We start from the raw sequence: 26,689 nt of genomic DNA, 5'->3' as shown, positions 1-26,689 counted from the left end.
CCACCCAGTGGTGCCTTGGAAGACTGGCCCGGCGATCTGCTCCTGAAAGGTCTTGAAAATTCTATGGGGTCACCATGAGTTGGAATTGTCTCCAAAGCAACTAACAATGACAACCACATGTTATGCTAAGGTATGTAGCCACTACCAGACTGTCAGCGGAGGCTTGCGTGGTGTTATGATGCTGAACAGGTTTCAGCAGAATCTCCAGGCTAAGACGGACTAGGAAGAAAGGTCTGCCTATCTACTTCCAAAAATCAGCCAATGAAAACCCTATGGATCACAAGGGTCCAATCCACAACCAATCACAGGGATGGCGCAGGACTGTGCAGTGTTTTGTTTCATGGTGCATGGAGTCCCATGAGTTGAGGTGGGCTCCACAGCAACTAACAACAACATATTATGCTACACATAGAGGTCTATTACCTCTAATCCTCACAACCCTGTGACGTGGGTATAATTTTAACAATGAGGAGATTGAGGCCAGGCTTAGAGGTTCAGACAGCTGGGTAGGGACAGGAGTGGGACTTCTATGCACGTTGGTCTATCGTTCTAAAGCCCAGGTGAGGGTCTCCTCATGGCCCCCTTCCTCGCTGACCTCTCTGGGAGCTGTCTGGACGCGTCCTTTCTGCAGCGGGGGTGTCAGATGTGGGCTGCCCCCCATGTCCTGCTGACCGGATATCAGCAGTACAAAGGTCCCACTGTTTCTGAGTTTGCACATCGTAGATCTGAACTCAGCAATCGGAGCAGTGTGTAGAGCCCTCCTCTGTGTGCGGGGTCTGAAATCACAGGACTCCCCACAAACAGCTCACCCCATTGCCCTCTATCAGAGCAGTTAAGGAGGTGGTCAGCTGTGTCCGTGCCATCGCCACCTGGTGGCGCTGCCTCAGCTGCAAAAGGCAGACAGTGGCCGCCTGGACAAGCGGCTCAGGACCACCAAGGTTTATCTGTGTGACGGTGCGGGTATAGGCGGGGACCTGCCCTGCAGAGCACGGTCAGGGTGGTCAGGGAGCACAGGTCAGCCTCGCCGAGAAAACCCCAAGGACCGCTGTGGTTCCGGGTCACCAAACGCTGCTCTCTTCTTTTCTTTCTCTGTCTCTCCTTTCTTGGCTCTGTCTCTCCTTTCTCTCCTCTCTCTCTCTCTCTGTGTCTCTTTTTGTCTCTCTGTCCTCTTTCTTTTCTCTCTCTCTCACTGTCCTTCTGTTTCTCTCTTTCTCCTTCTCTCTGTCTCTCTCTCTTTTTCTCCCCTCCGACTTTCTCTCTGTCTCTCTCCTTATTCCTTGTCTCTCTCCTCCCCCTCCATCTCTTCACCCCTTTCACCCCAGGACAGGGCCTATCCTTCTGAAAAGGCTGGCAGTGAGGTCCCCCGAGGCAGGCGGCTCCCAGCACAGGTCACCAGGGAGTTGGCACCTGAGGGTGTAACACCCTCCTTGCTGTAAGCGGCCCTGCCGATTTGCAGACCCGCTGGGTGGGGGGCTCCATCCTTCCCTCTGCCGTCCAGGGCAAGGGAAGAATTCTGCATGAATTCCCAGCTGACAGGCTTACTTTGGACTGTGAGTTGGATTTAATCAACTGCGAAAGGAAGGCAGGATGTCGGTTTATTTAAAGTGATAATGCCACCACACTCCGCACAATGGGACTTCAGTGTGAAAAACGAAAAACAAACAGGAACCTTGTTTAAACGGCATGCTCTTGTTGCCGTCACAGCAGCAGACACATCGAACACCCCTGTCACCTCTGCCTTTGCTGAAATCAGGCTCAGGAAAACGTCCTCCGAGACTGGCTTCCATGGGGTGGATGAAACAGCAGCGCGTTGGTGGGACTTTTCCGTTTTGTTTTGGACGTTTCTACTTTCCGAAAGTCCTTTCCCAGGAAATACCAAACGGGGAAGAGTGCAGGCAAAGGAAAACACCTTCTATCATTTTAGCAAGACTTTTAAAAATTTTTTATTAACAGACTTTATTTTGAGAGAAGTTTTAGGTCACAGAAAAATCGAGCAGAGAGTACAGAGAGCTCCTGTACCCTCCTCCCTGCACAGTTTCCCCTATTAACATCTTGCACTTATTACAATTGCTGCACCAACCCTGACGCATCATTACTAAATGAAGCCCACAGTTCCCATCAGGCTCACTGGTTGTGTTGTCCAGTCCTGTGGGCTGTGACAAGTGCAGAGTTGTGTCCACCAGTACTGTCATACAGAAAGTTTCACCTAAAAATTCCCTGTAGCAATGAAATTTTAAAGCAACTTAAAAAAAAAATTTGGCTGTCCCAACTTCCTGAGCTGCATAATTCATGTGGGAACTGGATAGCCCGGTGAATATGCAAGCGAGCAGCTCTGTATTCATCCCCAGGCCTGCTCAGGACCCGAAATGTGACTGTCAGCGGCTGCTCAACAAGAAGGCAGAGCCTGGCTCAGGAAGGTGAATATATATAATAATATTCATGTATGTATATTCATGTATATGTACATATATATACACATATATATTTTTTAAATTTTATTGTTGAAAATATGCACAGCAAAAACATACACCAACTCAACAGTTTCTACACGTACAATTCGGTGACATTGATTACATTTTTCCAGTTGTGCAACAATTCTCACCCTTATACATATGTGTATTATTATAACAACAACAACAAATAAATGGCTGTGAACCTACGGGGCCTGGCCTGCTGCATCAGGGTCCGTTTCCTGCGCTCGGTGTGCTGGAAGGCAGCTGAGATTGCTGGATGCAGGGCTTGCTGATTTCGGTTCCTGAAGTATTGCTGTCGGCCGTGGCCGCAGCAGCGACCGTCCCTCTGGGCCTGCATGGAGGCGGACACACCTACTCAGCAATCAGATGGAGCAACTCCCTGTCCTCTACAAATTCTCGCCATCGCATTTGGGGCTGAAACGCGTCCTCCCGCCTCACTTGGTGTCCCTACGTGGACACAAGACTGTGATGGCCTGTGCCTCAGGGACCAGAGATAATAAATCACTCCCTTGCTTTCTGTGGACTCAAGTGAAGTGAGTGGGTGGCCTGGCCAAGCCCCTGGACAAAGGGCCACAGCACCACGGCCTGGTGAAATGGCCATGGCTCCCTGGGCTGCCCGGCGGGTCTTTCCTGAGGAGCCTTGCTTGCACGGGGCCTCTGTCCCAAAATCGGCAATCCCAGCCCCGGCTCCAAAGCTCAGAGCCCCCGGAGATATTTGTGCATAAAAGAGACTCTGTTTCATCTGCGTCGCTTGATTTATTTGCTGTAATTTATTTGCTCTAATTCTGAGGCGAGGTGCTGGGAGAGTCTTGGGGGACAACACTGTCCCTCCCGCCCAGGACAGTCAGGGCAGGATTCACCCAAAATTCCTATTTGCCCCACACACATCTCTGCCATTTCTCCTTCTAGTGTTCCTTGCCTTCAGAGCTAACTGAAAGGAAAAGACACAGATTTTTAGTACATTCCTAAGAACAAGAAAATAACAACAAGAACTGCGATTCTATCTCTTTGCATTGCTGTTGGTGTTTCCAGTCAGCCGGTTGAAGGCCACATTGGGACCATGGGTCTTTCTGGGACCTGTCTTGGCCACTAGTAGGGTTCTAAATATGTTGTTGTTGTTAGGTGCTGTAGAGTTGGTTCCGACTCATAGCAACCCTAGGTACAACAGAATGAAACGCTGCGCAGTCCTGCACCATCCTCACAATTGCTCCGTATAGAAGAATTTAATTATTAATTAATTATAAATATATTAATTCAGGCTACTAACCCCTGAAGTCGTCTTTAAACCAAACAATGGTTTAGCTTAACTAGTAAAGAATGTCCACCTTGAGCATTGTGCTCTTTTAAAGAACTATCTGTACGGGATCAAATTGACAACAGCAACTTGAAAGGTTAGATAGAAGTTTAGGGGGCAGTGAGTTTATGTTACGGAGGGAGGAACAATTCGGAAAAGGAGGGTGAGAATAGTTTCACAACATGAAGAATGTAATCAATATCACTGAACTGTAGAAAATTGTTGAGCTGGCCTATGTTCTGCTGTACACATTTTCAACAACAATAAAAAAAATGTGTAATTAAAAAAAAGGACCCTAGTGTACTGAGCTCCTCCACGTTGATTCTTCCAATTGAGATTTTCCTGCCTTTCTCCTCCTTTCACTTTATTAGGTTAATAAAAACCTGGAGCATTTGGCAGCCCCAGGAGGGCGGTCAGCCCTGGTCTGATCCATCACATGCCTAATGAAGGGCCGGGGGTCTCGGGCGTCCGCTGCGGAAGCTCGTCGCGTCTCACGCTGGTGAGGCCCACGGGCTGCACTGTATATTTTGTCTGTTGGTTCCCCAAATTCGGCTGTCACTTCTCAGGATTTATACTCGGCCACAGCCCCACGGTCACCTCCCCTCAGTGGCAGGGCCCCCCGCCTTCACCCGCTCTTCACACACACCACACTCTGCGCCGTAAAATAAGGTTTCTGTAATAAAACGAAATGGGAATGTGTCGATGCTAGCATTTTAGAACATTCCAGCACAAGGGCTGTGGGAACTGCCTTCGTTCACATTAAAGAAGGAAGGTCTGTGAGAGTGTGGGGTAAAACTGTCTAGAAAGGCGCGTTTAGTAAGAAGAAATAGTCTGCTATTTAAAAAGAACTGTTGGAACTAAAAACAGAACGCGCGCGCGTGTGTGTGTGTGTGTGTGTGTGTGTCTGTAGCCTCTAAATTCTTTTATACATACATTTATATCACCCCTGGTTTATTTTGGTCGAGTCTCTCTTTTTTGTTGTTTCAGTGAACGAGAAAAGTGGGTGCTGCTTGCCTCCTGGGCCCAGGGACTGAGTCCTGCCTCCTTCTAGAACATTCTTCCTCTCCTTTTGTAGGCTCTTGCCTTCACCACGCTGGTCCCTGCCAGTTCCGGGCTTGGGGCTGTGTCTGCCCCAGCATGGCCAGAAAATTAGAATCTGAGAACCAAGAGCCGGAGGTACATATATGAGCTGAAACTCCACTCGGTGCCGGGGAAAGGAGGGGTGGGTGGGTGGAAGGCTGTGGGGGTGGGGCGGTCACCGGGTTGGCGGGTCACCGGGCCAGAGGTCTCTCAAATGTCCACACGACAGCCTGGCCTTGTCAGCGTTGGTAATTACTGGCCTAGTTCCTTGTCTGGCTCGAGCCTCCAGAAAATGCCTTGTCTTTAATTAACTGCACTCTCCCAGGGCAAGCAGATCACTAATAAATTACTCCTCAAGACCGGGTGCTCCCCCCCACCCCCAGAACTTTCCTTCCAGCCTCCCGCCTTAAGCACAGAGGAAAGGCGTTAGAGGGAGGGCCGTGCTAGCTCTTTGCGCACAGAAGGAAAAATGGAAATGCTGCTGTCCTGGGCAAGTCTCCATCTTACAACCCACCTAGCCCAGGTACCAGGTGAAAGACCATGCAAACCACGAGCTGGGGCATGGAGGAGTTCTCGGAGGCCCTGTCCCTAGCCGTAGTGGTCGGTCGTGATGACAGCTGGCCCTCTCCCGTCTCCTCGCATTTTGGGGGTCAGAGGGGTCTGGGAGGTCTGAGGTCAGGAGGCTCGGTGGTATACACGGCCTGGGTTAGCACTGCCCGTTGCCTGCAAACAAAAGGCCAGTGTGGCTGGTGGTGACGTTTGGAGAGCCTGCACCCTGCGATCTAGTGGCTGCATTTGTCTTCCACGAGGGATGACGCAGCCAGCTCTCCCCTGGGGACTGGCACCCAGCCGCCACTTCTTTCTCCAACATGGAGGGTGCACCCAGATGGCATCGCCCTAGCAGTGGCCTCTGTAGAGTCCACAGGCCCCAGAATTCCCCCCAGCTCTGCAGGCTGCCAGGGGGACTGGTTGGCTTTGCACATCCTTGTGTTCCAGTTGGGCCAAAGGGGCCGCGTGGAGGGGCGTAGAGTTCACCACCAGAGGCCACAACAGATGTGCCGATGTGGCCTGAGGCAGCGGCCCCTCAGGCACCGCGAGGGCCCCCCCGCACCCTGGGTTGGCTTTCTCAAGCTCTTGAGGTGCCTGGAGCGTGGCTGTCGTTCACAGCTCCTCGCAGAGGTGGCCCTGCTCCCTACTCGCCCACGTACAGTGCGCTCATTGTGAGTCAGATTATCTTCTGAAAATCCAACGTGAAGTGTTGTGTTTTGTTTTCTCTCCACTGCTTGACACCCTGGAATCAAGCGGGCCGTTTATCTTTTAGGCTGAAGAATCTCAGCCGTTCAGCTGCTCACCTGTAGGAGGGTTGCAAGCGCAGCGAGTGGAGATAGTTTTCAATTTCTTTTTTCCGTCATGGGTTTATTACTCTCTTAACTTCCCCCCCACACCCTGCAGCTTCTCTTTCTCTCTCGCTAATGAATCCCTTCCAGCGGCCATCCCACCCCCACCACATGAATCCGGCCCATCTCAGGTTAGTCACGCTCAAAGGAGCGTTCATGCCTGGGCATCTGTTTGTTTAAACTCACCCATGTTAGTCCCTGTTAAATGCAACAGAATGGAGAAAGATGTAATTCCCGGCCGGCTGTTGATCAAAGAGATGACTTCTTTAAAAAAAATTCAGGACAGCTTTCTGAAGGACAATGTTATACACATTCCGTGTGTTTCTGAGCTTCAGGGTTTATTTGATTTGGGGGGAAAAATTTTTTTTTCCTTTTCATCCCAGGGAGAAAATATTCACACAAACACATATCCACCCCAAAACATTGCAGGACAGGCATTTTCCTTAAGACTCCCCAGCTAAAGAGTGCCAGGATGCTATTGCTTTTTAATTTATCAATAGTGGGAGAGAATTTGGAAAATGGGGAAAGTCCGAAATCTCTGCTGCAAACGCTGCATCCTTCTGTGGGAATTCGAAGTGAACTAATCTTTGTCTTGGGTGCTAATTTCACGACCCAGGATGCTGTCCCTGTGCTCAGAAACACACGCGTGTGCACACACACTCGATCTCCATTTCACTACCAATCAACTAATGTATATTTTCCCTGCCTCCCTCGTTTGGAGCAACTGCAAATAAAAAAAGTGCTTAAAATGGTTAACATTTCCTGTCATCGCAGGCATTCACTGGGGTGGGGGCCGCTGGCTTCTAAAGTGTATTTCCATTGCAAAACGCATTTCAAATCTGTGGCAGGAACTCGGAACTTTTCGTACAGCGAATTTTGGGGTTTGCAATAAGCCCACGTCCACTGCAGCGACTGAGTGAAATGATCCTTTATACCATGTGGATGGAGGAGGGAAATGTTCTGAATGAGAACTTAGGTCACCTCGGGCCTAGCAAGGTCACAGGGAAAAATGAAAATATGTCCTCCTTGGCCCGTTTTCTCTTCCATTATGGAAAAAACCTTGAATTTGATATTTTAATTTGTTGTGTTTCCTCTATTGATTGTTTAGTTAGTGATTTTGCCAACTTCCTGGATGTTCACTTCTAGCTCTGCACCAAAGCGCTGCGTTTCTTTTGGAAGCAGGACTGGGAGACAGACAGATGTCGGGCCGGCTGTGGTCCCAGGAAATGGTGAGTACTGGACGGCCATTCTCCTGCCTCCCTTTCTTCCTTCACAGTTAACTTTGCGCAGCGCTTCTCAGAGGAACTCGCTCTGTCCGCCCTCAGCGCCTTCCTCCACTTTTAGGAAAAGAGACTGTACAATTGCTGCACAAACACTGGCAGGGAAGGGGAGGGGAGGGCTCTTTCCAATGGCAGCGACTTCAATCTTCATTTTAAGGCTTCGAAAGATGGAGAAAGTAAACAGAAGCAGGCTGGTTTATTTCAGGGGCTCACAGTGAGTCCCTACTGAATTTACTTAATGAAACGAATTTAAAATTTTTTCATTTTCTCATTTCATTCCAGCAGAAAATGAGTTTGCCTTTATAATATCCAGATCTCTCAAATTCTATTGAGTGAGAAATTAAGTTACAAAATGTAAATAGTTTGGAATATATGTGTATATATATATACACACACACATATATATATATATGTGTAATTTGTGACTGTAATATAATAGCAAGCCTGGCTTCAGGCTCCTAAGGACTCTTAGAAAACAAAATGTTTACGGTATGCAATAAGGAAAAATAAGATTCAGTAAGAAGTGTTTCTGCTTTAAAATGGGTGGATTGAAAGACTTGATACGTTTAATTGTAATTTCCATTTCTTGTCTTTTTTTTTTTTAATCTTTTGAATATCTAGTCAACTATTGGGAGGATGATAAAGAAAACATATGTTAATGTTCTAGACTACAATGGACTTTCTTCCTTTTCATGAAATTATTCCAACTAGTAATGGAATCTATGAGACGATAAAAGTTTTCGTGAAAAGAACACCCAGCCTTTAGTTACCAGGAGAAAGCAGTTAATATTCGAGTTTCAAGGCAAATCCATCCATCTGTTAGGGGTGGGGAGAGGAGGAACGCAGGACCGGTATTTGCATAAGAAAATCCAAAAATCGACATTGGGCAGACGTGTAATCGGAATGTGATTATATTTATAAGGAAAAGTTATATAAACTTCAAAAATGAAAGTTGTTTTGCTTAAGTGCCTGAAAAAAGAATTTAGAATAATATTTGGGTTATCCCAGTTTTGTGCTCACAAAATAAGGCCCAGGAGGAATGGAAGAACTGCACAGGAGTGGGGTGGTGTGTGTGTGTGTGTGTGTGCGTGCATGCACACGGCCCCCCTATGCTCCCAGGAAATGTTGGGAGAAAAAGGTGGGAGTTCACTGATTAAAAAAAACAAAAAACAAAAAAACCCTCCACTCCAGAAGTTCATAACTAACATAAAACACTTAGAGATCAAAATAGCAAAATTTTCTTACTTTTTTTCACCTCTTTTTTTTGGGGGGGGGAGGGTGTTGCAATGGGTCTGTTGGAAAAATTGTTGGAGACCAGAGAAGAGTAAAAAGGCTATCGCTGCTGTCCTGCGGTTCTGATTACGGTTTTTTTGTTCTTGTTCCTCTGCCCCTAGAATGATGGCATTCTTCATCTTAAATATATTTTGGATTGCCGTAAACAGAAACCTTCCCTTTTCTGCGGGGAAGTTCCCCTGTTGTCCATTAGATGGCGATGTTACTTCTAGAGTGGTGATGGGGTTGGGGAGGGGGAGAGAGACACTGATTAAGCCCCAAACTATCTTGGGTCACACTTTACCTCTCCAGAGAGTGTATCCAATGGGGACTGAATCCTAGGAAGAAAAACTTTCCTGAGGCCTCGCTTGCCATGTACCAGACTATCAAAAAATATTTAAAGTTTTTAAACACAAAGAGTATGTAAGTCAAATATTAATGGCCAAATTCCTCACCGGCCCCCCTGAAATGGTCTGAGACAGCCGCCAGCTAGAGTTCAAAGAATACTTTCCGGAAACCTTCCAGATAAAAATGGAAAGAAATCGAGCAGCCCTTTCAATGTTTTCTCCGTTGCACGGCTATGTTTTAGGGAAAAAAAGGTATCTTCTCTTTTCTCCTACGATAATCACGAAGAATGTGCGTTTTATTTTACAGTATTGCATGGAATTTTACATGTATAAAAAGAGTTCCGTAAAAATCAGGCATAAAAAGCTAATGATGTGATCATTGTTTCATCTTCTCGGAAAATTGTTTTCTTTTTAAAAGTCATCACCCTGGACATCGTATTTTATTATACGGGCACCTGCTCAAAGGGCATTAGCGGCTTCTTAGAGTTTTATATCTAAATCTCTCGTGAACGCTTACAAGATAGCCTTCTCTTCCTCTCCCACTGGGAGAAGTTTCTATTTTATTTTTAGAACAAACATTTTAAAATCCCTATCCCTTGCCAGAGCGATTCCAAAATAATGAGCACCTTCTTCAACATATTTAATGTTAAAATTAAAATGGCTTTAAAACATTTTTGGATGGTCCCAATCTTTAGATCCTTCATGGAACAACATGATTCCGTAGTTTGTTTTATGTACTAATTTGCCTTGTCACTTTTTTTTTTTTAATTTAAAGAAGTATGTGCATGTTGGCTGCTATTTTAAACAATCTTGAATTCAACAACAGCAACAAAACAATAATAACACCAGCGACAACAGCAATACAACAGAAGACATTTCTTTTCCTAAGAACAAAAATACCATTTATTCCTGGGGGGGAAAAAGATGGGGGGGGGGTGTTCATTTGACTCCAAATGTGAAATGCTATTTATTTAAAACATAGAAATATGTAAATGTAGCATTGTAGAATGACTTCATCATGCCTGGTAGTAATTAATCATGTGTCGTTCTTTAAAAATTTAATTGAATGACATGCTAACTTTTATACCTGTATATATTTACAAATTGTGCAAGTCACCCACTATTCATAACTCAAGTCTACACATTAATGCAATGATTGTACAAGAAAACAGCTGTTTAAATAAATTCTGCCCTGCTTTAAAGAGTTTGCCCTTTGGGGAGAAAGTCATTTAAGTATTGAGTGGCAGTTACCACCGAACGAATAGTTAAAATGAAAATAAATCTTCCTAAAACTTAGTTCTAATTTTCTTGAGCAAGATACTAACCTATAAAAAATAAACATTGTTTATTGACCCACATTTGTATCAAGTGAACCTCTGTAAAATGATACGGAGAAAATACGAACTTCTCTGTCCCAAAGTACTTGGGTTTGTTAGCAGGACAGAGAGAGCTATTCGATACGAAGAAACTGGAGAGAATAAAATTAGTGGCTCTGGCGGGAGACCCATTCAGATATGTGCAGGCGCACAGAGGTGATCGTATTAGAATTAACGCAAAAATTTTGTGTCACTTGGCATCTCAGCTTAAGGGATAATTTAATTACCCCACCTATTAATATTGACTTATGTTTCTGCTCCGGCTAATCTTCTTATGGCCTTGTTTATTTCCAGAAATCACATTTGTGACAGCTCTCATAGGCCGTTCAGCAGCAAACGTTTTCTCATTTAGCTGAAGATATTTCAGGTTTCAGAAACCGAGAAGGGAAAAGCACTTTCAGTCTTCATGCATATGAATAAACTGGTTTGGGGCGAGATGTTTTAAGAAATGAATTAAACCAGCTTGTTGGGCTGATTTCAACTAAAAAAAATTTTGTTACAATTTGCCCAACAAGCTGATAGGACCTCAGTGGATGCAAAAATTATTTCTTCTCCTGAGATTTTTTTCTTTTTCTTTTTGGAAGGGTGGACAGTGAAATGGGTACCATCTTTGTACGTAGGGTTTACAGACCAGCCCGACAGGCAGGTTTGGATACACGCCTTACCGGCTTGGAGTAATTGCGCAATGTTTCAGACTCTGGATCCTGGATTTGTAAACTTTTCACTTTTTGTTTTTGAGAAAGTCACGTTTGATCTGTGCGAACGACGGTGGGGAGGCAGACGTCCCCCCAAACAGCTGAATGCAATCAGCTTATTTGTGTTGTGCTTTCGTTAAAAGGTAAAAGAAAAGAGAAAAACACACCCAAACAAACCAGAAGACACGTTTAGCATCCCGTCTTCAACCCTGAATGGGGTACTGGCAGCGGAGGCACCAGACCTGTAGAAGGCCATACCGATTTGCCTTCCGCTCCCCCACGAAATTCTCGTGGAGGGGGCAGAAATCGCGGGATTTCGTTCGAGGGTCAGTGAACGTGTTTAAGCTGGCTGTCAGGAAAAAGAAAGGCTGGGGTCCTTTGGGCAAACAATCCCCAGAAGCTCAAATCCCTGCCTGTCTCTCAGGGACGGCCGTGCAAAACGTCTTCCCCTCCAGCGGCGTGGAGACATGAGCATTTGGACCCGTATCCTCGTGGCCTCCAGGCCCTGCTCAGAACAAGAGGTGACCTGGCAGAGCTGCACAAGGACCCCAAACATTCCAGCAGAACCTCCCCACGCCAGGTCTCCAGGCTTGCGGTTGAGGCTTGCGTGGTGAAGGAGACGAAAGACGTACATTCATGTCGTACGTCACAGCAGGAGCTCTCGGGACCACCGAGTCCTGCCCTGCTGGCCGCCCCAGATGTGTACACAAGGCCCAGCGAGGACAAGTCCTTGGACTGCCACCATTGAGTGACAGCTGCTCCTCCAACTGTCCCATTAATTAAAAAAGTCTCCTCCAAGTCGACCCTGTCTCACAGCAACCCCAAGAGTAGAGCTGTGCTGCGTAGGGTTTTTGATGGCTATTTCGGAAATAGATTGCCAGGCCTTTCTTCCAAGGCACCTCTGGGTGGACTCAAACCTCCAAGCTTTGGTTAGAAGCCAAGCATGTTAACTGTTTGCACCACCCAGGGACTCTGTCTCTTATCCCTACACTTTTTCTTGGAACCCTAATCTTGGATTCTCAGTCATTTAACAAATTCCTTAGTTTCTAATTGGTCTGGTTTCTAATTGGTCTGTTGACTGTCTGTCTCCACTAGAATATAAATGTCATGATTGTTGTGTGCCTAGAGCCTCAAGGAACCCATGACTCCTACTTACAATAGTGGTTGACGTTCACTGAGCTTTTACAACGTGGCCAGAATCGCACGGAACCACTCCATGGAGCCTCCCCACAAGCCTTCGAAGTAGGGAATATCGTCATTCCTGTTTTACAATTGAGGAAACTGAGTTCCTGGGAGGCTGGTGTAATTCCCCAGGTCAAGATGTTCTGTGGAGGGGTGGAAGGAACTGGGATTTGCATCCAGAAAGTTGGATCGCAGACCGCACATTCTTAGCCACGGCCCCATCATGCTTTGCTAACTGTTTGTTGAGTGAATACATGAACGGATGGGTTTGAGAGGCAGTTGGATGTAGTGTTTGGAGCTAGGGCCTCAGACTCAAGTGGATTTGTGTTCAAATGTGGCCCTGCCCCTCATTTACTGGGTAACTTGGATGAATCCCTCACATTTTCTGAGCCTCCATTTCCTCTTTCATTCTTGGGGTTGTCAGGATTTGAGTCTGTGAAGAGAAGCGTGTGGCCCATAGCTTGTGGATGTCAAGGATGGCGTTATGATGTCCTTGGGCCAGTTCCCGGAAGCCCAGAAATAAACAGGGGAGGGGCTGCCTGGCACACAACCTCTGCCACTGAGCAGTGGGAGGCCTTGGCTAAGCTTCTGGAACTTGCTAGGTCTTGGTTTTCTCTTCTGTGAAATAGGGCAAATTTCAGTTCCTACCTCAAAGGCTTATGCAAGGAAAGTAGAGTTCAGTATAAGGTAAATACAGAGGAAACACGAGCTCGGCTTCTCTGGGAAGGCGTTTTGCATATCCTTGAGGCTCTTGCTTCCTAGGGTCTTGCCATGCCAAGTGTGCTCCAGGGGCCAGCAGCATCGGCATCACCTGGGTGCTTGCTAGAAATGCAGAGTCTCAGGCTCCACCCAGCCCCACTCAGCCAGAGATACATTTCAATAAGACCTTCAGGGGTTCATGTGCACATGGCCATTTGAGCAGCCCTGGCCTCAGGTACAGGGGAGACAGAGCCCACAAGAATTTCCTGGTACACAGGCATAGGGCCCACCTGCATCTCCCAGGCATGCAGACACAGGGCTAGCCTGCAACTCCCAGGTACACAGGCACAGGCCCACCTGCATTTCCTGGGTACCCAGCCAGAGGTCTAGCTGCATCTCCTGGGCACAGGGCCCCCTGCATCTCCTCTGTCTTCGCCTCGGCTGTGGCTCCACTCTCGCCAGACAGGCCACCAAGGTTCTAGCATCTCTGGAGACACCTCCTAGCTGTGCCTCCAGCCCTGAAGCAGCTGCAGCTTCCTGTTGGAACTCATCCCCAGCGCCCCCTGATGGGCTGCTCAGCTCTCTCACCACCCGGGGTGCTGATTCCACATATTAAATCCTCTCTGCTTTGAAGACTCAGCGTGGCCTCTGCTTTTCTGGGTGGGTCTATTGACACACCCTGGCCTAATCCCGAGGGTAGGGCCTTGGAGCTAGAACTTAGAGTGTGAGTTCCGGCTCTTCACAGCTCAGCTGTGGCCCTGGACACTGTCTCTTCCCGCTCCAGGAGAGGAACCAGGTGCAGCGTGGTCAGTGAATGCGAGATGTCTGTACCGTGACGCTCAGATGTGACCATGTTTGTGGGGACTCACAGTCCCTCAGCCCCTCCACCCTGTCCTGTCGCAGCCAAGCAGGCTCTTGAATCTGCCCCCTTCTCTGCCCTCCAGTGCCACCCCTGACCCTCCTCGGGCCTTCCTCACTGCAGCAGGTGGAAGGCACAAATAGCCTCAAGCCTTCACCCCTCCCCCGCCCCAGGCTCTTGGCCATGTGACCTTGTAGCCTCTTCCATCAAGAACCCTCGAGTGTGAGTCTGACCAAGGGATGGCTCTGGCCGATGGATGTTAGCAGATGTCATGTGAGCAAGGCTGGAGAAAACACTCACCCATCTCCACTACTGCCCCTGTGCCTCTGTCGTTGGCATCAGAAATGCCTGCTGGTCTGATGAAGGATGAGAGGGAGGGGAGCCCAGCTGAGTCGCCTGCACATCCCAGCAGAACACATCCTAGATCGCCGACAGCCATCGACTTCCAGACCTGTGAGTAAGCCAACTGGGGCTAGCAGAGGCACCTGGCTGACCCCCCAGGTATGCAACAATTACTGCTATTGCCATATACCTCTGAAGTTTTGTGGTTTTGTTATGCAGCATTAGTGTGGTACTAGCTGACTGATACATCATCTCCAGGGCGATGATCACACCTCTTAGTATTGCTCTCAAGGCGTGGAAGGCAGCGTAATATGGCACTTACGAGCAATGGTTGTGGACTATGCAGAGTCAAGCTTATTGGGTGTCCTGGGGAAAGTCACTTTATTTCCTGGGCCTCAGTTTTGTCATCTATAAAATGTGGGTAATAGTAGGATCCAGCTCATAGGCGGTTGTAAGGGTTGAGATGATGTATGTGAAGTACCTGGAAGGTTGTTGTTGTTGTTTGCTGCCCTCAAGTTGGCTCCGACTCATGGTAGCCTTATGCATAACAGAATGAAATGTTGCCTGATCCTGTTCCATCTTCATAATTGTTAGCATGCTTGAGTTTAGTAAGACAATGTTCTGTTGTGATCCATAGGGTTTTCATTGGCTATTTTTTGGAAGTAGATTGCAGGACTTTCTTCCTAGTCTGTCTTAGTCTGGAAGCTCCGCTTAAACCTGTCCACCATGGGTGACCCTGCTGGTATTAGGAATGTCAGTGGCATAGCTTCCAGCATCACAGCAAAGCACAAGCCACCACAGTCTGACACACTGACAGTTGGGTGGTGAACCTGGAACACAGTTAGCACTTAATCTATGTGTCATTATTATAAGCAGATGTAATGACAAGATCTGTGTAATGAGAACACCATGCCTGAGCCCTTGCTTTCCATGCCCCCTCCCTGACACAGGGCCCTGATGCTCAAGTAGGCCCACACTTGGTACTCCTCAAGCACGTCATGCTCTCTCGTGCCTCAGTGCCTTTGCATATCCCATTCCTTCCCGGGAGTGATGCTTCCCTCTCTTCAAAATGGTGAATTTTCTTCTTTCTCCAAAACACCAGTCACACGCAGTGAAAACTGAAGGGTGATTCTCTGAGTATTGCAACTCTCCCCCTGCCCTTTGTGGGCTGTTATATCTGAGAGTGTATTTATTTATTTTTATTGTACTTTAGATGAAGGTTTACAGAACAAACTCGCTTCTCATTAAACAGTTAGTACACATATTGTTTTATGACATTGGTTAACAACCCCATGACATGTCAATACTCTCCCTTCTCAACCTCGGGTTCCCTATTACCAGCTTTCCTGTCCCCTTGTGCCTTCTAGTCCTTGCCCCTGGGCTAGTGTGCCCCTTTAGTCTTGTTTTGTTTTATGGGCCTGTCTAATCTTGGGCTGTAGGGTGAACTTCAAGAGTGATTTCATTACTGAGCTAAAAGGGTGTCTTGGAGCCATGCTCTCGGGGCTTCTCCAGTCTCTGTCAGGCCAGTAAGCCTGGTCTTTTTTTGAGTTAGAATTTTGTTCTACATTTTTCTCCAGCTCTGTCCGGGACCCTCTACTGTGATCCCTGTCAGAGCAGTCAGTAGTGGTAGCCGGGCACCATCTAGTTGTACTGGACTCAGTCTGGTGGAGGTCGTGGTAGTTGTGGTCTATTAGTACTTCGGACTAATCTTTCCCTTGTGTCTTTAGTTTTCTTCATTTTCCCTTGCTCCTGAAGGAGTGAGACCAGTGGAACATCTTAGATGGCCGCTCACAGGCTTTTAAGATCCCAGACACTACTCACCGAAGTAGAATGTAAAACATTTTCTTTATAAACTATGTTATGCCAATTGAGCTAGATGTTCTCTTAGACCATGGTCCCCACAGCCCTCAGCCCAATAATTCAGTCCCTCGGGGCGTTTGGATGTGTGCATGGAGCTTCCATGACCTTACCCTGAACAAGTTGTGCTGGCGTCCCCAGTGTTGTGTCTGAGAGTGTATTTTTCATCTTGCTCTAGGCCACTTCAGGTTAGCCTTCTCTCTGCCCATGGACCGTGATAAAATGCTCACTGTAAAGCCACCACATTCATTCACTTGTTGAGCTGGCCTGTCATTCAATGCCCAACGAGCATTTGTTGAGTAACTACTGTGCACTGGCACTCGGCTGGCCCTGCATTTACAGCTGTGAACAAGAGGCATGGGCCTCTATGTTGTGGCTCCCACAGCCTGTCAGGGAGGACAACCACCCGAGCCCTGTGTGAGGACTGTTTGGTGGGGACGGTGGGCACGTGGAGGAGGGGTCCCAGGGAAAGCGCTGGAGGACGTGGTCTGAGACGTGAGGGGTCAGTGAAGTTAGCCGGTGTGGGGTTGGGGCAGGGGCAGCACAGACCTGGAGACAGGAAATGCAGAGCCCGATCAGGGGGGCATGGGGACCTCCCAAGGATCAGCAGGGGGCATGTGGTCTGTGGGGTCGGAGAGCTTGGCCAAGGAGGTTGTCGTGGTCAGGGCAGGGAGCTGTGATTTACCCTGAGTGCCAAGCGGGCCCCGTCTGGTTATCCCCGTTTCACAGCGGAGACACCGAGATAGAGGGAACAGGTGAGATTGTTCGACCTTCCCCAGGTGAGCAGGTTCCGCAGGCAGCACCTCTCCTAAGAGGTCATCTGTATCCACTACAACGGGGAGGATGTGAAAGGTGCTCTGTGCTCTCAAAGTAGTATTTTACACCTTGAGGAGCCTGGCAGGCGGCTTCTGGGTGATACTCACTTTCGTGGAAGAGCAGCCTGCCCTTCGGTGTCCCCAAACCAAAACTAAAACAAATCAAAACAAAACCATTGCCGTCGAGTTAATTCCGACTCATAGCGACCCGATACGACAGAGTAGAACTGCCTCATAGGGTTTCCAAGGAGCGGCTGGTGGATTCGAACTGCCAACGTTTTGGTTAGCAGCCCAGCTCTTAACCATTGCGCCATTAGAGCACCAAAGGAAAAAGAAAAGCTGCGATTGGATGACATCCCTGTCAATCATTTCAGATAGGCGAGAGGGAGGCGGGGCCTGAGACCCAGGTAGAAACAGGATGGAGTTAGTGGTTTCCATGGAGATTGCCTGTAGTCAACCTCTTCCTTGTTTCTTCTTCCAAAGATGGGGTGGAAGGGCGGCCACTCGGATGCATAACAAATCCAAGGAAGCAGTTAGGAATGCGTTTGGCTGTAATCACAGGATAAATCCTGCTGCAGAGGCTCAACGGAGAGGGTTATTTGCCCCAGAGGCCTAAGGGAGCACCCAGGGCAGGACCTCCACTCGTCCTGTCTTTTGCTCTCTGTGCCTGTGGCCTCAAGATGAACGCCACACCTGTTGGATTCATGTCCCCTTCCAGGGAGAAGGGTAAATAGAGAAGAGAAAAAACGCTGTGTCGGGGTGATGCTGTGTCTTCTTATTCTAGACAGGACATCCTTTTCCAGCTCGTACACCTCTATCTCATTGGCTAGAATTGTGTCCTTTGGCCCCTCGGCTGCAAAGGAGGCTGGGAAACTGAATATTTTCAGCTGGGTTTATTGCCAAGCCAAATAACATCAGGACCTGCAAGCAAGGAGGAATGGGGTGTGGAGCCGATGTGCAGGCAACCAGCAGAGGGCCAGGGAGAAACCCATGCAGAGCACATCTGCCAGGGCCTGGTACTCTCTGGATCCAAAGATGAAAGAGACATGTTTTTGCAAAAACCCTTCTGACAAGATGCTGATCTCTTAAAGTTCTGAATATTTCTCTTGCTGCCTCATTAAAGATAAAATAAATGAATGTGTTTCCGACTTATACAAATATGGGGTAAGTATTTTTGTCCAAGACTTCTCTTAAAGAGATGGTTTCATCTGGGACTCTGTTTTCATAGAGAGAGTAATCAAGGAACGGAAAGTTTAGGGGGGTTTGACTTGCCCAGAGTTACGTGAGTGGTAAGTGTCAGAGAGGGGTCACATGCCAGACCCACCCTTGTGGACCCACAGTACCCACCCATGTGGGTGAGGAGGTGCTGGAGGAGCCACAGGGGAAGACCCCCATTCTGGGTGGCGCAGACGCGGACGTGCCAGCAGAGGGCCGGGGTCCTGGACTTCCCTCACATCTCTCTGAGGGGCGCTGCCCTTTTGGAGCCATGGGACATGTCCTGTTTCCCCTCTCCTCATCTCTGCTCCCACCCCTGACATCTCGGGGTCCCAGTCGTTAGTTGCTGTTGACCCTGACTCATGGCGACCCCATGTGTGCAGAGCAGAACTGCTCCATAGGGTTTTCAATGCTGTGACCTTTCAGAAGCAGATTGCTGGATCTTTCTTCCGAGGCACCTCTGGGTGGGTTTGAGCCACCAACCTTTCAGCTAGTAGTTGAGCGCTTCACCGTTTGCACCATGGAGGGTCCCACTAGGACACGGGATTTTCTGCAGGTCGGTTCTCTGGAGCTCACAGCCCCGGGCTGGGGGGAATCTTTCCCCATGGCCCCTGGCTGGAATCTCCATCTGACCTCTCTGCATGCAGGGGCTGAGAAGGCTCCAGGGCTGCCGGCAGGGCCAGCGGGTCATGGGTAGAAGCCCAGGAGGAGCTGATGGGCTGTCTGTGTTCACATCCATCCTCACACATCATAGAATCGTCGGCGAGACACTGAGGTGTCCTTGGGAGTGGGCAGTACAAGGCTCCTTACAGCACTGTTATGAGGACTGGGTGAGGGATGTGGTTATGTGGACCATGGCCCACAGAAGGAGTACGAGGCTGTTATCATCATAGTAACTTGCATCCAGACACAGGCCCTCAGTACTGCAGGGCGGCATCTCTGGGGAAATCAGAAGACCAGCCCCTTTCTTGTGCCCTGTGTCACCTCTCTCAACCTCAGCCTCATAGTCTCTAAAATGGGAATACTCCCCAGTCCTCCCACTCAGGCTTGTTATGAGTATTAGAAAGAAACAAATTGCAACAGTTAATATTTACTGAGCTAAACTGTATACCTAATTGCTCATCAGCCCATACCCTGAGAACAGAACTTCTCAAGCCAACTCCAGCTCCAGTGGAATCCTTCCAGGGTGCTGGTCCCCTTGCCCAGCACACAGCTGGTGAGGAAGTGGTGGGTCGGTGATCACCTGTTATTAACTCATTCACCTACAAGTCAGCACTGTCATCTCACCACAACCCTCTCTGGAAACCAGTTGTCAAAGGAGTGGAAAAGACTGGGAAAACACCACCTAGAAACGACATTGCAGTAGGAAGGCTGTGTTCTGAAAATGGGCTATCCACCAGCAAGATCATATCAATAATAAACAGGCTGTCATAAAGCAAAGACACAAGGAATCCAATCCTGACAACCCTTTAAATCGGAGAACGACTTTACAACAATTGTCCAATGCAATGGACATTATGAACACATCTATTAACCCCGGCGCCGGGTCTACCACAAAGTGTCCACAATGCCCAAGCAAGTTGGCTCCTCTACTTACTGCAATGAGCTTCTTTTGTCTTACGTCCACTTTATAATTCAATAAACATCTAATTAACACTCTATGTCTCTTAGAACGTTGAAGGGCTTTAGGGCATTCTTTGGATGGAAAAGTGTCCTTGGGAATTGTTAGGGGCTTTGATCTGACTGCACTGTCTTTTCTCAGAAAAGGCTCCAGAGCTATCCAAAAGTCATCTACAGACCTTGGAGAACTATAATCGATGTTCATTTCAGGTTAGCTGGTGGTGCCGTTTCTCGTGCAGAAAAGGAATTTTGAAATGAAAACTACCCAGCTGACACAGATGTGAACTAGGGATGCGTTTGGCTTCAAGTAACAAATAGCCCAACTTTAAGTGGCTTAAACAAGTTGAGGATTATTACCAGGACCTTCTGCCTAGTCTTAAACTCTGCTGAAACCTATTCAGCATCATAGCGATATGCAAGCCTTCACAGATGAGTGGTGGCTGTGCATGAGGTGCATTGGCTGGGAATCGAAGCCGGCTCTCCTGCATGGAAGGTGAGACTTCTACCATTGAGCCACCACTGTCAGATCCTCCATAAGCACCAGTACCCCTCTTTATACATACAGTCACAGCTAATCCTGGAAGAACGCAGAGCGGTGATTTCTACCCACAGCGCCGTTTTGCAGGTGGCCAAACAGGCATAGAGAGGTGAAGTCAGAGGGAGGGGTGGTTGTAGGGATGAGCAGAATGAGCGACCAGGTCCCAGGTGGTATGTGACCTCCCCTCCATGATCCGGCACCCTGCTGCTCCTCCCCCAGGAGCCCCGTCCCAAAGTGGGTGAAGGGTGAAGGGTGAGGGCAGTCTGCCCCCTGGGGCCTCCCTGCCAGTGTTCGTGCTTCTGGCATCTTTCTCACGTCCCTCTAGCTCACGGCCAGCCCTTTTGTTCCCCAGAGGGCCCTGGGTGGTGAGAACCTGGGAATCCTCTCTTATCTCGGCTGAGCAGGACGCGTCCTGTGCAGTGTCCCCCAGCCTTTCCAAGGCCGTGATGAGCTGGCAGATTCCAGCAGAGATTGCTCTCCGGGCTCTGGCCGCTGGTCGGGGGTGTGTTTTGTTTCCCAGGCCCCTTGCACCGCTGCCGGGCTGCCACTACCCAGCTCCCTGTGTCTCTGGCCTTTGCAGCCTGCGCCACCGCGCAACGCCGGACTCCCCTCTGGAGGCCGGGCCTGGCTGGCCGAGGGCGAGGGTGAATTCCGGCCGTTTCCGCCCATTCTTGTGCAGGGCAGCAGTGGGCTTCCAGCGGGGAACACAGGCCAGGTGGCCCTCAGGGTGCTGTGCAGACCCGGGGCTGGGAGCCCAGACTCGGCCTCGGCTGATTCCTGTGCCCACCCCACCCCGTCCACACCAGCTCTTGGAAGATGCACTCACTAAGCCATGAACAGGTGAAACAGGCCACCAGTCTGATTCTACAGGGGGGTGCAAGCAGGGGCTGGCTTGTGTTTAAAAAGCCAGATTCCCAGTTATTCAGCTCTAAAGAGAAATGAGAGCTGAGAGGCCTGGTGGTGCAGTGGTTAAGAGCTTGGCTGCAAACCAAAAGGTCAGCAGTTCGAATCTACCAGTGGCTCCTTGGAAACCCTATGGGGCAGTTCTACTCTGTCCTATAGGTTGCTATGAATTGGAATTGGCTCAACGGCAGTGGGTTTGGGGTTAAAGAGAAATGAAGTCCTGATACATGCTTTGACATGGATGAACCTTGGAAACATGCTGAGTGAAATAAGCCAGACACAAAAGGACGAATATTGTATAGTCCCGCTTACATGAAATATCTAGACTAGGCAAACGTACGTTGTTTCTAGTCGCCGTCAAGTCGATTCTGACTCATGGCGACCCCATGTGCACAGAGCAGAGCTGCTCCATACAGTTTTCAAGGCTATGGCCTTTCAGAAGTGGATTACCAGGCCTGTCTTCCGAGGCAACTCTGGGTGGATTCGAACCCCCAGCCTTTTGTTTAGTAGTTGAGTGCTTAACTGTTTGCACTGCCTAGAGACTCCTATCATTTATGCTGAACCTAAGGTAATTCTTCTGATTTGGCAAATTTGGGGAAACACTGGCCTGGCAGTTTGGGGCTGCCTCTGGAATCACACAGGTCAAGTTCAATTTCAGGGCTACTCCTCTGGCCTCTCGGAACCTCAGTCTCCTCCTCTGCTGACTGGGGGTGATGTTACTCCTGATGTGGTTGTTGGGAGAAACCCTGGGGTGCTCTACAGAGAACATGCACAGAGCAGGTGTCCAGGATTAATTCTCATTGTCCATAGTGATATTCAAAGACACACACCTCCCAGCAGAGTTTCTGATAATCATAGAAACCAGACGACCACACTGAGCCAACAGGGCTGAAGTCAAAAGCAAAGACCTTGAACGCTGGCCTCACTTTAAGTACTAGCACTATTTCCACTGGAAATTTTTAAATGTTGGCAGTAATACTAAGGACTCAATTTCTTTGGTGTCTCCTGACATCTAGGAACCCTGAATCGTGAAACCCCAAGCAATCCTGGGATTGTGACATCTCCTGGACCTCAGAGCTGAGGACTTCGGGGCCCAGAGAGGGGATGCCTGCTCTGTGCCAAGTGCCTCTTGGGCTTCCGTTTCCTCACGTGTAAAATGCGGGTAATAATAGTGATGGTCTTTTCAATTGCCTCATATGCGTGTGAAGGCTGGACAATGAAAAAGGAAGACATGAGGAACTGATGAGTTCAAACTGTGGTGTTGGCAAAGAACATTGAATATACCATGGATTGCCAGAAGAAGAAACAAATAAGTCTTGGAAGAAATAAAACCGGAACACTCCTTATGATGGTGAGACTTTAGCTGGCTTACTATGGACATGTCATCAGGAAAGACCAATCGCTAGAAAAGGACACCATGGTTGGAAAAGTGCAGGGCCCGTAAAAATGAGGGAAACCCTCCATGAGCTGGATTGACACAAAAGCCACAGCACTGGACTCAAACGTACCAATGATTGTGAAGATGGTGCAGGACTGGGCAGCATTTTGTCCTATTGTATATAAGGTCGCCATAAGCCAGAGCTGACTGGATGGCATCAAACAACAACACTTATTTCATCTCTCGTAGGGAGGATTCCACAAGACAATGCGTGTGAAAGGCCCAGAGCATCCCCAGCTATTGTTGCTGCTGTTACCGCTCCTTTACAGACGCGAGGACAGCAGCACAGAGAGGCTCCTCGTTCAGGCAAGGCTTTCTAGGTGACAGGTGGTAGGGCTGGGGTTGGACTTGGGCCTGCCTTCTAGTGATCTCCACCACTGTAGAACTGGCTGAAAGACAGGTTCTGGAGTCAGCCCAAAAGACCGCAGTGAGCAGCCTCTTTCTACGGCGGCAGCAGCAGTGAGTTCCTGGGCAGGGAGGGCTTCACACAGGTTGGTGAGCCTGTCTGTCTACCTCTGCTCTCTTTTCCGGAAAGCAGCGTGAAAGGGCCCTCCTGTGGGAAGGGAAGTCATAGGACAAACGAGGTGGGGTCCCTCAGAGTTGTGGGGTCCATGCCTATTGTGAACTTTCTACTCAGTCATAGGGAATCCCCAGATAGTCTCTCATCACACGGCTTCTGTTGGCCACAAAGAAGGAAATTCAAGCTCAGAGCTGGTTTTATGTTTATTGGCTTATGTTTTCCCAAAGCAGGGGGGCAATAAAATGTGAGATATGGTGGCCCGACCAAAAGGCCTCATACAGCCTTCCTGTGACCTTTTTTTTTCCTGGAGAAGAACACACACATGCGTGCACACATATACAACATACACACACAGCATGCAAGCACACACATACACAACACACGCACACAGCACAAAGCACATGTGCACACACAGCACACAAGCACATGTGAACATACATGCACAACACACAGAGCACACAGACACATATGTGCACACATAGATGCTCACATATGCACACACACTCTCACACGAATCAATGCATGTACACACCCATGCACAAACACGCACACATGCACTCACATATATGTACACATATACACACATTTATTAACATGCACACACATATACAAACATGCATGCACACATGTGCACATGCAACTCACACCATAAGGCTCACACACATACACACATATGTACACACAATGAGCACACTCACACTTGTTCATTTACGTGAACACATAAACACGCATGCCCACACTTGCATGCATCACACACATTCACACTCACAGGAGACTGCCTTTGGGACTTAAAACCAAGTCCATCTGTCTCCCCATCCCTCCACCCCCCAGGCTCCCTCCATCCCTCCTCTAGGGGACAGGGGAGCTGACAGGCACTGGAGAGCCTGTCCCTGATAAGAGTCAGGCTCCAGCATGGTGTAATCTTGGTCACGTGGCTAAGGGTGTCTGATCCTCAGTTTCCTCATCTGTGGAGTGGGCACAATAATAATACACACTCCACAGGGCTGTTGCGGGGATTAAAGTGACCATTGGTAGAAGGGTATTGAAAGGGATTTCCGTCACATGCAGTTTTGGGGCAGCAGGGTGGTGGCATGTGGGGGTGCCCCCCTGGTAATGCTAATGGAGGTGGGAGAGATAGAAATGATTTCTCCGGGTGGGCTACCCTCAGGCAGGCAGGTCCCCAACAGTGCCCTCGGAGGACATAGTTGGGGTTGAGACTCTGGTTTGTCAGTACTCGGCTCCTGAAACAGCCCCAAACGTGCTCCTTAGCCCCTGTGATCTCCCCAGGCAGGCCTGGCAGGGGAGTGCTGTGCTTGGGGCCCTCCGTTTGTGGTGGGACACATGCCATTTGTCAGTGGCATGGGGTGACTTGCTGGGCACCCCTCGAAGCGAGCGCAGAGTTCAAGGCTGGGTGTGCCCCACACTCATTATCAGATCTAATTGTGGGCTCGGGTTTCACAGATTGGACCGGTGCAGGTGGGGGACAGTCTGCAAAGGTCACGCCTGAAAGCTCATTAAACTGCCGGTGTGAAAGGGAAGGCCATCTGGATGCCATTTGACAACTTAAGTGGTAATTACGCCATTTGGCGCAGGAATTAGTGAGTGCTGTGGCTTGAACTGCAGCAGGGATGGCTTTTTTTTTTGAGAGGCAGTTTGAGGCAGCCCTAGTCCTCGCCCCACTGATGCCTGTGGGCTCGCTGCCTCCATCTCAGGGCTAATTGCAAAGTTGGCAGTAGCAGCGCGGTGGCACCCCCCCTGCACTGAAGCCTGGATCACCAGGACACCTGCCTTCTCAGCGCCACTCGTCCGGCCGGGGTGGGGGCAGCTCCAGCCCCATTCCTCCAGCTCAATGTGGAAGTGTTTAAGCAGGTTTGCACCAGGCAGGGTAGCAGAGATCTGAACCTTTAAATTACAGCCCTTCCCGGGCTGGGGTAAAGTAAATAAACGGTTCACAGCTGCGGCCTGCCCAACACAGAAAGCAGCTATCTCTTCTGATTGCCCAACAAGTAATTAAGTGGGAAATGTGAACCCTCAATGTCAGGTGAGATGATAAAGGTCTGGGGGTGGTAAATCCACTCAGTTCCAAGAGGTCTCTGGATTAACCCTCGGAGAGCCGGAAGGGGGGTGGCCACTGCTGGGCAGGGGCTGTGTGTGGAGCTAACTAACTAGACAACTAACCAACTAGTTAACTGTGGTCCCGCCCCTGCACCATGCACCCTGTCCATCACCTCTGGAAGCCCCACGGAGCCGGCTGCCTGCAGTGGCCGATCTTTCCCTGATGTGAGCATGTGCGCTTTCTGATGAGAGCCAGCGTTTGCTGGTGTCCACGTGGTCTATGCCAGCTCTCTTTAGATGTGTGTCACATGCCGCTTCTTGTGAAATCACCAGAGCAACAGCACTCCCATTTCACAGACGAGGAAACCAAGGCCCAGAGAGGCTAACCAAGCGGACTAGGGTCTCAGCTGTGATGGCTGCAGAAAGCCTGCGTCTGAGACACGGGGTTCACACACCGCCTACGCAGTGGGACTGCCTGGGCCCCACCCCAGACCCACAGACTCAGAATCTGGGTGGCATTTTTAAAAGGCCACATGGACAAACACAGCAACTTATGAAAGAGAAAGAGCCTGAGTCCTGGGGACTTTAGGGAGCAGAACACGGCCCTTTCTGAGAAAAATAGTCTGTTAATTTCTTCTTGGAGCCACTGGTATTTTAGTTTCTGTTAAATGCAGCTGATGCCATTTTAATAACCAGGGCTTTGAACTGGTTCTTCCTGGTAGAATCACGGCTGAGGAAGCAACACCAGGACAGACCGAAATTTTTAAAATTTGGGTGAAGTGGAACAATAACCAGAATGGAAAGAATTATAGGTCGAAGCCTTCTAGAAATCTAATCTCCTTCTTAGAAAACAAGGGCAGCATATGCATTCATAGCAACTCAATCTCTTGCCTGTTGGATTTTCAGCAGAGTTGGAAACAGTGGTGCCCTGCTCAAAGATGGCAGCTGACTGTGCTGTTTCAAAAGTGTGTCACTCTCCTCAGCCCTGCCAATAATCCAATCTCCCACATCAGTCTCCTGAAAGGGCTTACTACGCCTCTTCCAAGTTTCCCATTCCAGGGCTTTGACTTGTAGTTTTTCCCATTCCAGATCACCCAAATTGTAAAAATTCAAATCTGTTCTGGTTTTGCTTTGTCAGCCATGACTGAACCGGTTTGAAGAGATTTGAAGCCCTGAATTTATAATATAACACAGTGCACGGTTTCATGGTGGGGCTGGAGGCAGTGGCTGGGGAAGCTCACTGTATTAGCCTCCAGTCCTCATCTCTGGTACTCCAGGACATAATGCCAACTATACAATATCCCTTTAAGTCTATTTTCTGTTTAATTTAGCTAGGTAGGTTTCAGTTGGCGGCAGTGGTGGTTCAGTGGCAGAATTCTTGTCTTCCATGTGGAGACCCGGGTTCGATTCCAGGTCAGTGTTCCTCATGTG

Source organism: Trichechus manatus, unplaced genomic scaffold, assembly GCF_000243295.1.
Source record: "Trichechus manatus latirostris isolate Lorelei unplaced genomic scaffold, TriManLat1.0 scaffold00053, whole genome shotgun sequence".
In the NCBI taxonomy this organism is placed as follows: Eukaryota; Metazoa; Chordata; class Mammalia; order Sirenia; family Trichechidae; genus Trichechus; species Trichechus manatus.
This window is presented reverse-complemented; position numbering follows the sequence as displayed.